This window comes from Cricetulus griseus (genome assembly GCF_003668045.3).
Source record: "Cricetulus griseus strain 17A/GY chromosome 1 unlocalized genomic scaffold, alternate assembly CriGri-PICRH-1.0 chr1_0, whole genome shotgun sequence".
Taxonomy (NCBI): Eukaryota; Metazoa; Chordata; class Mammalia; order Rodentia; family Cricetidae; genus Cricetulus; species Cricetulus griseus.
Window position 1 is genome coordinate 45,946,283 of NW_023276806.1, and position 12,410 is coordinate 45,958,692.

Below are 12,410 nucleotides of genomic sequence, written 5' to 3' on the forward strand. Positions count from 1 at the left end.
ATGGAGATTGCATTGACTCTCTAGATTGCTTTAGGTAATATTTCCATTTTTACTATGTTGATCCTACCTATCCAAGAGCATAAGAGATCTTTCCATTTTCCGGTATCTTCTTAAATTTCTTTCTTTAAAGTCTCAAAGTTCTAGCTATATGGGTTTTTCCCTTTGTTGGTTAGCATTACCCCATGCTATTTTATGTTGTTTGTGGCTGTTGTAAAGTGTGATATTTCTCTGATTTCCTTCTCAGTTCGTTTATTGTCAGTATATAGTAGGGCTACTGATATTTTTTTTTTGAGTTAATCTTGTCTCCTGCCACTTTGATGAAGGTGTTTATAAGTTGTAGCAGTTCCCTGGTAGGTTTTTTTGGGTCACTTATGTAAAGTATCATATCATCTAAATATAGTGAATGTTTGACTTCTTTCTTTCAAATTTGTATCCCATAGATCTCTGTTTTCTTTGCTCTATCTAAACTATAATACAGTATTGAAGAGATATGGAGATAGTGGACAGCCTTTTGTTCTTCCAGAATTTAGAGGAATCATGTTAAGTTTCTCTTGATGTACTTTGATGTTGGCTGTTGGTTTATTGTAAGGTGATTTTATTATTTTTAGGTATGTTGCTATTATCCCTCATCTCTCCAAGACGTTTATCATGAATGGGTGTTGGATTTTGTCAAAAGCTTTTTCAGCATCTCCTGAGATGATCATGTAGTTTTGTTTCCTTTTCAGTTTGTTTACAGGATGGATTACATTGAAAGATTTCCACAGGCTCAGCCATCCCTGCATCCCTGGGATGAAGCCTACTTGATCATGATGAATGATTTCTCTGATGTATTCTTGGATTCAATTTTCCAGTATTTTATTGAGTATTTTTGCATCAATGTTCATGAGGGAGATTTGTCTGCCTTTTTCTTTTTTATGGTGTCTTTGTATGGCTTGTGTACCAAGGTGATTGTAACCTCATAAAATAGTTTGGCAATGATCCTGCTGTTTATATTGTTTGAAAAACTTTGAAGAGTATTGGTATTAGCTCTTCTTTGAATTTCTGGTAAAATTTTTCACTGAAACCATTTGGCCATGGGCTATTTTTGGTTGGGAGAATTTGATGACTGTTTCTATTTCACTAGGGGTTATATGTCTGTTTAAATTGCTTATCTCTTTTTGATTTAATTTTGGCAAGTGATATCTATCCAGAAAGTTGTCCATTTCCTTTAAATTTTTGAATTTTGTGGTCATGTCAACCATTAAGCTTTATTATGGCTTCCTTTTGTTTTGGTTTCTTTTTTTCTCAGGATACATCAAACTTGAATTTTTTGTGAATTTTTTCAAACTGTATCCTTTATTTATCTGATGTATGTTTACCTTTAGAACCCTATTCCATCCCACAGTCTGTTGCTAGATATATACTAATAGCTAAAATCTTTCTGTTTTCTTGCCTGGTACCCTTAGATTCTATTTCTCAAACATCACTTAGAATTAATGCGTTCAAAGCATGACCATATTACCTTCCATTTTAATCTGAAGTATTATTCCACACTGATGTCAGTACCAATAAATTTTTTTCATGGCTTATTTGGTGTGCTCTCTCTGTGTGTAACTGTGAAGCCTCTCATTTCCTTTTGTGCTCTTCTGTGGAAGTCAAGAGTTTGGTCCTCTAACTTTTCTCTAAGATACAAGTGTGTGACTATGAATCTTCTTAATCTTTCTGCCTAACAATTATCCCTGCATCTTATTTTAATCTTTTGCAGTATTTCCGTTTTAGTTGGTATTATGACTTAATGATTACTCCAGCACTGAATTGTTCACTATTTTATTGATTCTCATCATTTTTTGTCTTCTCATTTAGAAAGCATGTAATGTGGTTAACAATGGGGTATACCTTCAAAGTATAGAGAACAATCAAAGGTTGGTAATAGCATAAATTATTTTGGTTGCTTCTTTGTTTTCACTATCCAAGAACTTAAAAGATGTTCCTGTGTGTGCTGACTAGTTGCTATATCAACTTGACACAAATAGGGTCATCCTGGAAAAGGGAACCCTAACTGAAATAAACACCTCTCTAAGATTGAAAAGTCTGTGGAAATTATTTGATTGCTTATCAAGTGTGATGGTCCAAGCCATTGTGGGTAGCACTACTTCTGGGAATGTGGTTCTGTGTTGTGTAACAGAAACAAGTTGAGCAGGCCATGGTGAGGAAGACTATAAATAGTTTTCATCCATGGTCTCTATTTACAGGTTCCTTCTGTTCTAAGTGACCTCCCTCTATGATGTATTGGAATTGAGACATGTAGAACAAAATATTTTCTCCTCAATATATTTTATTGAAAAGTTATCATAGCAATAACAAGCAAATTAGCACACCATAACAGGTAATGGAACTTTTGTTAGTCTATCAATTTTGGGGAGTTCATTATCACCCCAAGTGACATAACTTCATTCAAATTATAAATATTTATCCCACGGGATAGCTTTTAAATCACAACAGTGCCTAGACCAATAAGATGCTCCAATGATACAAAAGTGGGCCTGTCTGATTGAAGGTAATCTTCTATTGTTTTATTGGACATAGGTTGTGCTCAACAGGAAGAAATTCACATGGTATCTTAAATCTAGCCAAGCCCCCATTGCTGGAAATGTCATACATCTAATAAGAAAACTTTATTCTGCTATTCTTCTGAAGTAATGTTACTTTTAGCTGCATTCTAAGTTATTTATCTTAGCTGAGAATAATTCACTGTCTCCAAAAATGCTTCATTTTGCAACCACCAGAGACCATCAAAGTTCCACAAATGGTCATAGTAAAGGACTGAACCAACACCTACTAATCCATGTTAAATGAAACCCCTACATTAAGGGGTAAATATTGTAAAAGCCACTGTCTCATGGTGCTTATTGTTTTTTTTTTTTTTTTGTGTGTGTGTGTATGTGTGTTTGTGTGTGTGTGTATCCTGTCCCCAAGTGTGGCATGGAATATGAATCCATGAAATCCCAACAACATAGTTGCTGGAATAGCAACAAAATTATGAAATTACCAATTGTCATGCCAGTATGAACAGGAAAATTCTATATAGTCCCACTCCTACTTGAAGAGTTACAGACATTCAAAGAATAGTGTGAAAGAGATAATTCAATTCATTCAAGGAAGAGATTCCATGTCATACAGCTAATCCCAAATGGTTAAATACACACACACACACACACACACACACACACACACACACACACTGATGCTAAAAGGACTCCAAGATATATGTGTTTATTTACATATGCATATTCCATGTATTTATAATAATTAAATTAGAATTCATGAACCTGGGGGAGGAGGGATTTTAGGCAGGTTGAAAATTTTAGGAATGTTATCAATAGAGTACAGGAGTATGAGTTTCTCAGTAAAAGTATAAAAGAAAACAAAAAATAAATATATTACACTACTCATCTAAGGCAACAGTTCTCAACCTGTGGATTATGACCACGTTGGGGTGGGTCAAACAATGCTTTCATAGGAGTCACGTAATACAATCTGAAACATAGGTATTTCTATTATGATTCATGAGAGTAGCAAAAATTACAATCATGAAATAGCAATAAAATAATTTCATGGTTGGCAGTCATCAAATTACGAGGAACTATACTAAAGTCACAATATTATGAAGGTTGAAAACTCCTGATCTAGGGTGTATATCAATAAATCAGTACTTGGTTAAAGGACAGCAGATTCAACATCAGGATGGAAAGGAAAATAATTCAACTATTCTATTGAGAAATTTTACTTAATTACATTTCACATTCATGAATATAAATACAGATTAATAAAACATAGTTATTAAAATTCATCTTAATAATTATACAGAGCTATAATTGAAAAAATTTAAATATTCTATCAGGTAGCTATGTGACAATCAATGCATTTTTGTGTGTACCTGAACAAAGTGTTTGTACTATTCCCTCAAAAAAAAATCTCACTTTAAACTGAATTATTAGTGTCTTCAACAACAGTACTTTTGGCTATGTCAGAAAGTGACATAAAAGAACTATTCACAGTCAGTCAGGAAAACACATTATAAAGTGACTTATCACATTTCAAACCACCCATTTTGTCATTCTTAGAACTTGTCTTTCTCCCTGGATATCAGATAGCCCTGACAGACTGAACCTGTCACCTCATGCTCCAGGGTACCACAGACAGAAAGAATTTCATGATAGATCCATGGTGACAATGGAGGATGCTTATAATTCAACATTTTCCTTTATATTTTACATGAACAACTGATATAATTGCCTTAGGAAGCACAAGTTAAATGTTATGGAATGTCAAATAGATATACACTACAAAGGAAAATGAGTCAGCACAAAAATAAAAAGCTCTAAGAATCTGTTTCTAAGATTTTCTATTTAATATTTCTATTCTAATTAATTTTTATTTAAAATTGAAGCAATCTTATTTTAAATATCAATCTCAGTTCTCTCTCCCTGTCATATTCCTCTGTCCCCCATGGACTCCCTTATCCCATGCCCTATCCACTTCCCAGGGAGGGTGAGCCTTCCATGAGGGTTCCCAGAAGTCATGTCATTTGAGGCAGGGCCTACACTGTCCCCATGTGTATCTAGGCTGAGTGAATACCCCTCCAACGGGGAATGGGCTCCCAAAGTCCATTTGTGCACTAAGGATAAATACTGTTTCCACTGCCAGAGGCTCAATAGACTCCCCAGGCCTCCTAACTGACAGCCACATTCAGGGGCCATGGTTCAGTCCTATGCTAGTTCCCCAGATATCAGACTGGGATCTATGAGCTCCCACTTACTCAGGTCAGCTGTTTCTGTCGGATTCTCCAGCATGGTCTTGACACTTTTGTTTATAACTCCTCCCTCTCTACAACTGGATTCCAGGAGTTTGACTCAGTGCTTAGCTGTGGATCTCTGCTTCTGTTTCTATCAGCTACTGGATGAAGGCTCTAGGGTGGCATTGAAGGTAGTCATCATTCTCATTATAGAGGAAGGTCATTTATGGTAGCATCTCCACTATTGCTTCGATTTTTAGTTGGGGTCATCTTTGTGGATCTCTGGACATTTCTCTAGTGCCAGATTTCTCACTGAACTTATAATGGCTTCCTCTATTAAGGTTATCTCTTTTCTTGCTTTTCTTTATATTTCCCCTGACTCAATCTTTCTATTTAATGTTTCTAATTACCATAAAATAATAGGTTTTATTATGATATTTAATTCAAAGACACATGTGCCACTTATTCATATTTCCATCTGCAATACCTTCTATACCTTCTTAAACTTTCCCTCAAATATTCTTTTTCTTGTCTTGTTTGAATAGTTTTAATTAGTATATGGCATGTTAGAGAAAAATACAAACTGTTGCCTTCCCTCCCTGTACATTCCCATTATGATAATATAATGAATATATATAAATCTATACTTTATTCACACACACACACATATATGTATATATATATATACACTTTATAGTTTAAATAGATGATAGATACATACATACATATTTACATGCATACATAGATAGATACTCTGTGTCCATATGGACAAAACATATTTATCTTTCTGGGTTGGTTTATTTGGTTTAAAATCTTGATCTCAAATTCCATTATTTCCCAGCATATAACAATTTTCTCTTTTATGTTTGAACCAACTTTCATTAAGTATAAACATCACATTCTCTATCCATCAGAGTGTTGATGGATTTCTAGGCTAGTTTCACAATTTGGTCATACTGAGTAAAGCAAAAGATGAGTATTGATGTGCAGTGTCTGTCGCTGTGGTATTTCTATTCAATTTCATTTGAGTACCCATCCAAGGGTGGTATAGCATACTTGCACTGACCTGTAAAAATACATGTAAATGAACCTAAAAGGTCAGATGACACAGATAAACAAACTGAATTAAAAGTGATTTATACAGTAGAGAAAATCAGCCTATTCAAAAATGGTACTGGCCCTTCTGCCTGCTTCTTGAGGGGAGTGTGGGTGCTGCTCTGCCCCCAACCTCCACCATTAACCCCTGCTCACTTCCTCCTGAGCCTCCCCCTGGACAAGAGTGGACCTGCCCAGAATGGAAGGCCTACACTGAGTCTGGATACTCCTTGGTCTTGTACCCCCTCCATGCTCTGCCTCCTGCTTGAGCCTGGGAGAGGGAGAAACCCCATCTGCAACCACTGGAAGAAAGGATGTGAAGATGACAGAAGAACACACTCAACAACAGGAAGACCAATATGACACCACAAAAATCAAGGGACTCCATACCAGCAAGATCTGAAAAGCCCAGTGCAGAGGATGAAGAAGAAATGGACTTTAAAAATTATCTTATGAAGATGACAGAAACCATAAAAGAGGAAACAAGAAAATCCCTTAAAGAAATATAAGGAAAACCAAGCAAAAAAACTGCATGAAATAGAGGAAAAGACAAACAAAAAATTGAAGAAATAAGCAAATCTCTTAAAAAAGGTAAAGAAAGCCAAGAAGAAAAAACAAGTGAAGAAAACAATTCAAACAGTTCATGGTTTGAAAACAGAATTAGAAACAATGAGGAAAACACAGAATGAGGGGATGCTGGAATTAGAAAAGCTGGGTAAACAATCAGGAACCTCTGATGTAAGCATAACCAATAGAATACAAGAGATGGAAGAGAGAATCTCAGGTGTTGAAGACTTGCTAGAGGATATACAGTCATTGACCAAAGAAAATCTCAAGTGCAACAAATCCCTAACACAAAATATCTAGGAAATATTGGACACCATGAAAAGAGCAAACCTAAGAATAATACGTATAGAAGAAGGTGAAGAAATTTAGCTCATAGGTACAGAAAACATTTTCAACAAAATCATAGAAGAAAATTTCCCCAACATAAAGAAGTATATGCCTATGAAAGTACAAGATTACAGAACACCAAATAGATTGGACCACAAAAGAATCCCCTTGCCACATAATAATCAAAACACCAAAATTTCAGAATAAAGAAAAAAATATTAAGAGCAGCAAAAGAAAAAAGGCCAAGTTAACATATAAAGGCAGACCTATCCGAATTTCACCCGAATTCTCTATGGAAAATTTGAAAGCCAGAAGATCCTACAAATGCTAAGTGAACATGGATGCCAGCCCAGACTACTGTATCCAGCAAAACTTTCAATCACTATAGATGGAAAAAAACAAGTTATTCTGTGACAAAACCAGATTTATACACTACATATCTTCAAATCCAGCCCTACAGAAATAACTGGAAGGAAAACTCAAACACAACAAAGATAACTAAGCTCAAAAAACCATAGGCAATAGATAATCCCACTTTACCAAACCCCAAAAAATGAAGTTGGGAAATCCACACACAATAACACAAAACAACAAAAAATCCCAAACAAACAAGAATCAACAATCAATGGTCATTAATATCCTTCAATGTCAGTGGTCTTAACTTGCCAATAAAAAGATACAGGCTAACATAGAATGGATAAGATGACAGAGTCCATCCTGCTGCATACAAGAATCACATCTCAACTTCAAAGACAGACAGTACTACAGAGTACAGGGTTGGGAAAATGTTTTCCAATCAAATGGACCCAAGAAACAAGCCGGTGTAGCAATCCTAATATCTAACAAATTAAGCTTCACACTTCAATCAATCAAAAGAGATAAAGAAGGGCACTTCATACTTATCATAGGAAAAGTGCATCAAGATGAAGTCTCAATGCTGAACATCTATGCCCCAAATATAAAAGCACCCACATTCGTAAAAGAAACATTACTAAAGCTCAAATCACACATAAATCCACAAACAATTATAGTAGGAGACTTCAACCCACTCTCACCACTAGATAGGACCACCAGACAGAAACTTAACAAAGAAACAAAAGAACTAAAAGATATTATGACCCAATTGAGTTTAACAGATATCTATAGAACATTCCATCTGAACACAAAAGAATATACCTTCATCTCAGCGCCACATGGAATCTTCTCTAAAATTGACCACATAGTGAGCAACAAAGCAAACCTACACAGGTTAAAAAAAATGGAATAACCACCTGTATCTTATCAGACTACCATGCTTTAAAATTGGAATTCAACAACAACACAAATTACAGAAACACTACAAACTCATGGAAATTGAATAATATGCAATTTGCACCATTCCTGGGTCAAGGAAGAAATAAAAAAAGAATTTCCTAGGCTTCCTAGAATTTAATGAGAATGAAGACACAACATACCCAAACCTATGGGACACTTTGAAATCAGTGCTAAGAGGAAAGTTCATAGCACTAAGTGCCCACATGAAGAAACTGGAGAATAGTCACACTAGAGAATTGACAGCACAACTGAAAGCTCTAAATCATAAGGAAGCAGCAAACTCTCCCTAGAGGAGTAGACTCCAGGAAATAATCAAAGTGAGTACTTAAATCAATAAAGTAGAAACCAGGAAAACACTACAAAGACTCAATGAAACAAAGAGTTGGTTCTTTGAGAAAGTCAACATGATACACAAATCTTTCTCTAAACTAACCAAAAGCAGAGAGAGTGCATGCTAATTAAAAAATCTCAGAAATGAAAATGGCGACATAACAACGGACACTGAGGAAATCCAGAGAATCATCAGGTCATACTTTGAAAACCTGTACTCCACAACATTTGAAAATCTAAAGGAAATGGACAATTTTCTGGATAGATATCACTTACCAAAATTAAATCAAGAACAGATAATAGATTTAAACAGACTTTTAAACCCTAATGAAAAAGAAGCAATCATCAAAAATCTCCCAAGCCAGAAATTCAAAGAAGAGCTAATACCAGTACTCCTCAAATTGTTCCACAAAATAGCAGCAGAAGGGACATTGCCAAGCTCTTTCTATGAGGCTACAATTACTTTGGTACCCAAGAAACACAAAGAAACAATGAAAAAAGAGAATTGCAGACCAATATCCCTCATGAACTTGGATGCAAAAAAAAAAAAACAAAATACTGGCAAATCGAATCCAAAAACACATCAGAGAAATAATCCACCATGGTCAAGTTGGCTTTATGCCATGAATTAAGGGACGGTTCAACATATGAAAATCCATCAATGTAATCCACCTTATAAACAAACTGAAAAAGAAAAAACACATGATCATCTCACTACATGCTGAAAAAGCCATTGACAAAATACAACATCCTTCATGATAAAAGTCTTGAAGAGATCAGGAATAACAGGAACATACCTAAATATGATAAAAGCAGTATACAGCATGTCACCCTGACATCACCTTGATCACACCCTGACAGGCGTGGTTGGGCACACCTGTAGTCACTCATTAGGAGGCATAGTTATGGTGTCTCCCTACAGTCCACTCTCTCCATATTTTTTCAATATTGTACTTGAAGTTCTAGCTAGAGCAATAAGACAACAAAAGGAGATCAAGAGGATACAAATAGGAAAGGAAGAAGTCAAACTGTCACTATTTGCAGATGATATGATAGTTTACATAAGAGACCCAAAAACTCTACCAGGGAACTCCTACAGCTGATAAACGCCTTCAGCAAAGTGGCAGGATACAAGGTAAACTAAAAAAAAAATCAGTAGCTCTACTATATATACAGATGATAAATACATGGAGAAAGAAGTCAGAGAGACATCACCCTTTACAATAGCAACTAACAACATAAAATATCTTGGGGTAACACTAACCAAAAATGAGAAAGACCTTTATATTAAGAACTCTGTGTCTTTAAAGAAAGAAATTAAAGAGTATTCCAGAAAATGGAAAGATCTCCCATGCTCTTGGAGAGGTAGGAACAACCTAGTAAAAATGGCACTCTTGCCAAAAGCAGTCTACAGACTCAATGCAATTCCCATCAAAATCTCAACACTATTCTTCACAGACCTTGAAAGAACAGTACTCAACTTCATATGGAAAAACAAAACAAAACAAAACAAAACTAGGATAGCCAAAACAACCCTGTACAATAAAGAAACTTCGGGATGCATCACCCTCCCTGACTTCAAGCTTTTTTATACAGTCATAGTCCTGAAAACAGCATGGTACTGACACAAAAATAGAGAGGATGACCAATGGAATTGAATTGAAAAACTTTATATTAACCCTCACACCTATGGACACCTGATTTTTGACAAAAAAGATGAAGTTATAAATGGAAAAAAGAAAGCATCTTCAACAAATTGTTTTGTCATAACTAGATTCAGACATGTGTAAGATTGCAAATTGATCATATCTAATTACCATGCACAAAACTTAAATCCCAATAGATCAAGGACCGCAACATAAATTCAGCTACACTGATCCTCCTAGAAGAGAAGGTAGGTGGTACCCGTGAACAAATTGGTACAGGAGACTGCTTTCTGAACATAACACCAGTAGCACAAACATTGATATCAACAATTAATAAATGGGACCTCCTGAAGCTGAGAAATTTCTGTAACTCAAACCATACAGTCAGCAAGACAAAATGAAAGCCCACAGAAAGGGAAAAGATCTTCAGCAATCCCATATCTGTCAGAGGGATGATCATCAAAATATACAAGGAACTCAAGAAGCTAATCATCAAAACAACAAACAAGGCAATTAAAAAGTGGAGTGCAGAACTATGAGAATTCTCAACAGAGGAATCTAAAATGCTTGAAAGACACTTGAAAAAGTGTTCAACGTCCTTAGCCATCAGGGAAATACAGTTCAAAACCACTCTGAGCTACCATCTTAATCCTGTCAAATGGATAAAATCAATAACACCAATGACAGTCTATGCTGGAGAGGATGTGGAGAAAGAGGAACACTCCTCCATTGTTGGTGGGAGTGCAAACTTGTACAACCATTTTGGAAATCAGAATGATTGTTTTTCAGGAAAATGGGAATCAGTCTACCAAAAGATCCAGCAATTCCTCTCTTTGGCATATAAACAAAGAATGCACATTCATACAATAAGGACACATGTTCAACGATGTTCATAGCAGCATTATTTGTAATAGCCAGAACATGGAAGAAACCTAGATGCCCCTCAACTAAATAATTGATAGAGAAAATGTGGTACATTTACACAATGGAGTACTACTCAGCAGAAAAAAAAAAACAATGGAATCTTGAAATTCACAGGCAAATTGATGGAACTAGAAGAAACCATCATGAGTGAGGTAACCCAGTCACATAAAGATAAACATGTATGTACTCACTCATTTTTGATTTTTACATATAGACCAAAGGATTACCAGTCTCCTGTCTACATTGCCAGAGGAGCTAGGAAATAAGGTGGACTCCAAGAGAAGATTGCATAGTACCTTGAAGAAAGTGAGGGGGATGACAACCCCTGAACAAAGTGGAATCACAGGGCATGGGCAGAGAGTAAGGTGGTGGGAATGGGACAAAGGGAAGGGGGAGGAGAACAAGAGGACTGAGAGAAGGGAGGAATAGAGGAGGGCAAGAAACGAGATGCCTTGATAAAGGGAGACAATACAGGTATGGAGAGAGGTCTGGAACAGGGGAAACGTTAGGGTATCCACAGGGATGACCCCAACTAAGAATCCAAGCAGTGGTGGAGAAAATGTCATTGATGCCCTTCCCCTATAATGAGATTGGTGTCTACCTTCGTTACCATTCCTAGTGTCTTCATACAGTAGCTTTTCGAATCAGAAACAGGCACCAACAGCTGAGCACTCAACCGTACCCCTGGAATCCATTTGTGGAGAGGGAGGAGAGATGAACAAAGAAGCCAAGGCCATGCTGCAGAAACAGGCAGAAACAGTTGACCTAACCTAGTGAGATCATAGAGACCCTAGTCATAAAGCTGAAAACAAGTATGCCCTTTCACTAGTAGTTTTTAAATTTACATTTCACCCCATTCAGAATATCAGTCCTCAAGACAACAAATGATATCAAATAGTAGGGATGCAAACAAAACAGAACCTTTATGGACTGATGACTGGAATGTTTATTTTTGCAGTCTATATGAAGATCAGTGTGGCTTTTCAGTACAATGTGACTTAAGGTAGACATAGAGAGACAAATATAAGTTTTCTTTTATTTATGGGTCAGGCTTTATATATATGAAATTATATATGCTTTGACAACATGAAAATAGCAGTGAATATTTCAGGGGAAGAACAGGGAGACTTATTAATGAGAAGGAAGAGGAATGAGATAAGGGAGAGTAGGTTATGTAAATGAATGTGCATGAAGCTCATTTTATTCCCTCATAAAATGATATAATGCAGAGCTGGAGAGGTAGCGCTGTGATTAGGCTAAGAATGTATACATCTTGCTTTTTCAGTGGACCAGAACTCAAATTCTAAACCCGACATTAGATGGCTCCAAATGCCTTTAACTCCAGCCTTAGGTAAACATCCATGCTTTTCTGGCTTCCAAAGGCAACTATGGCTGGAGTTAAAGGCATTTGGAGCCACCTAACGTTGGCTTCA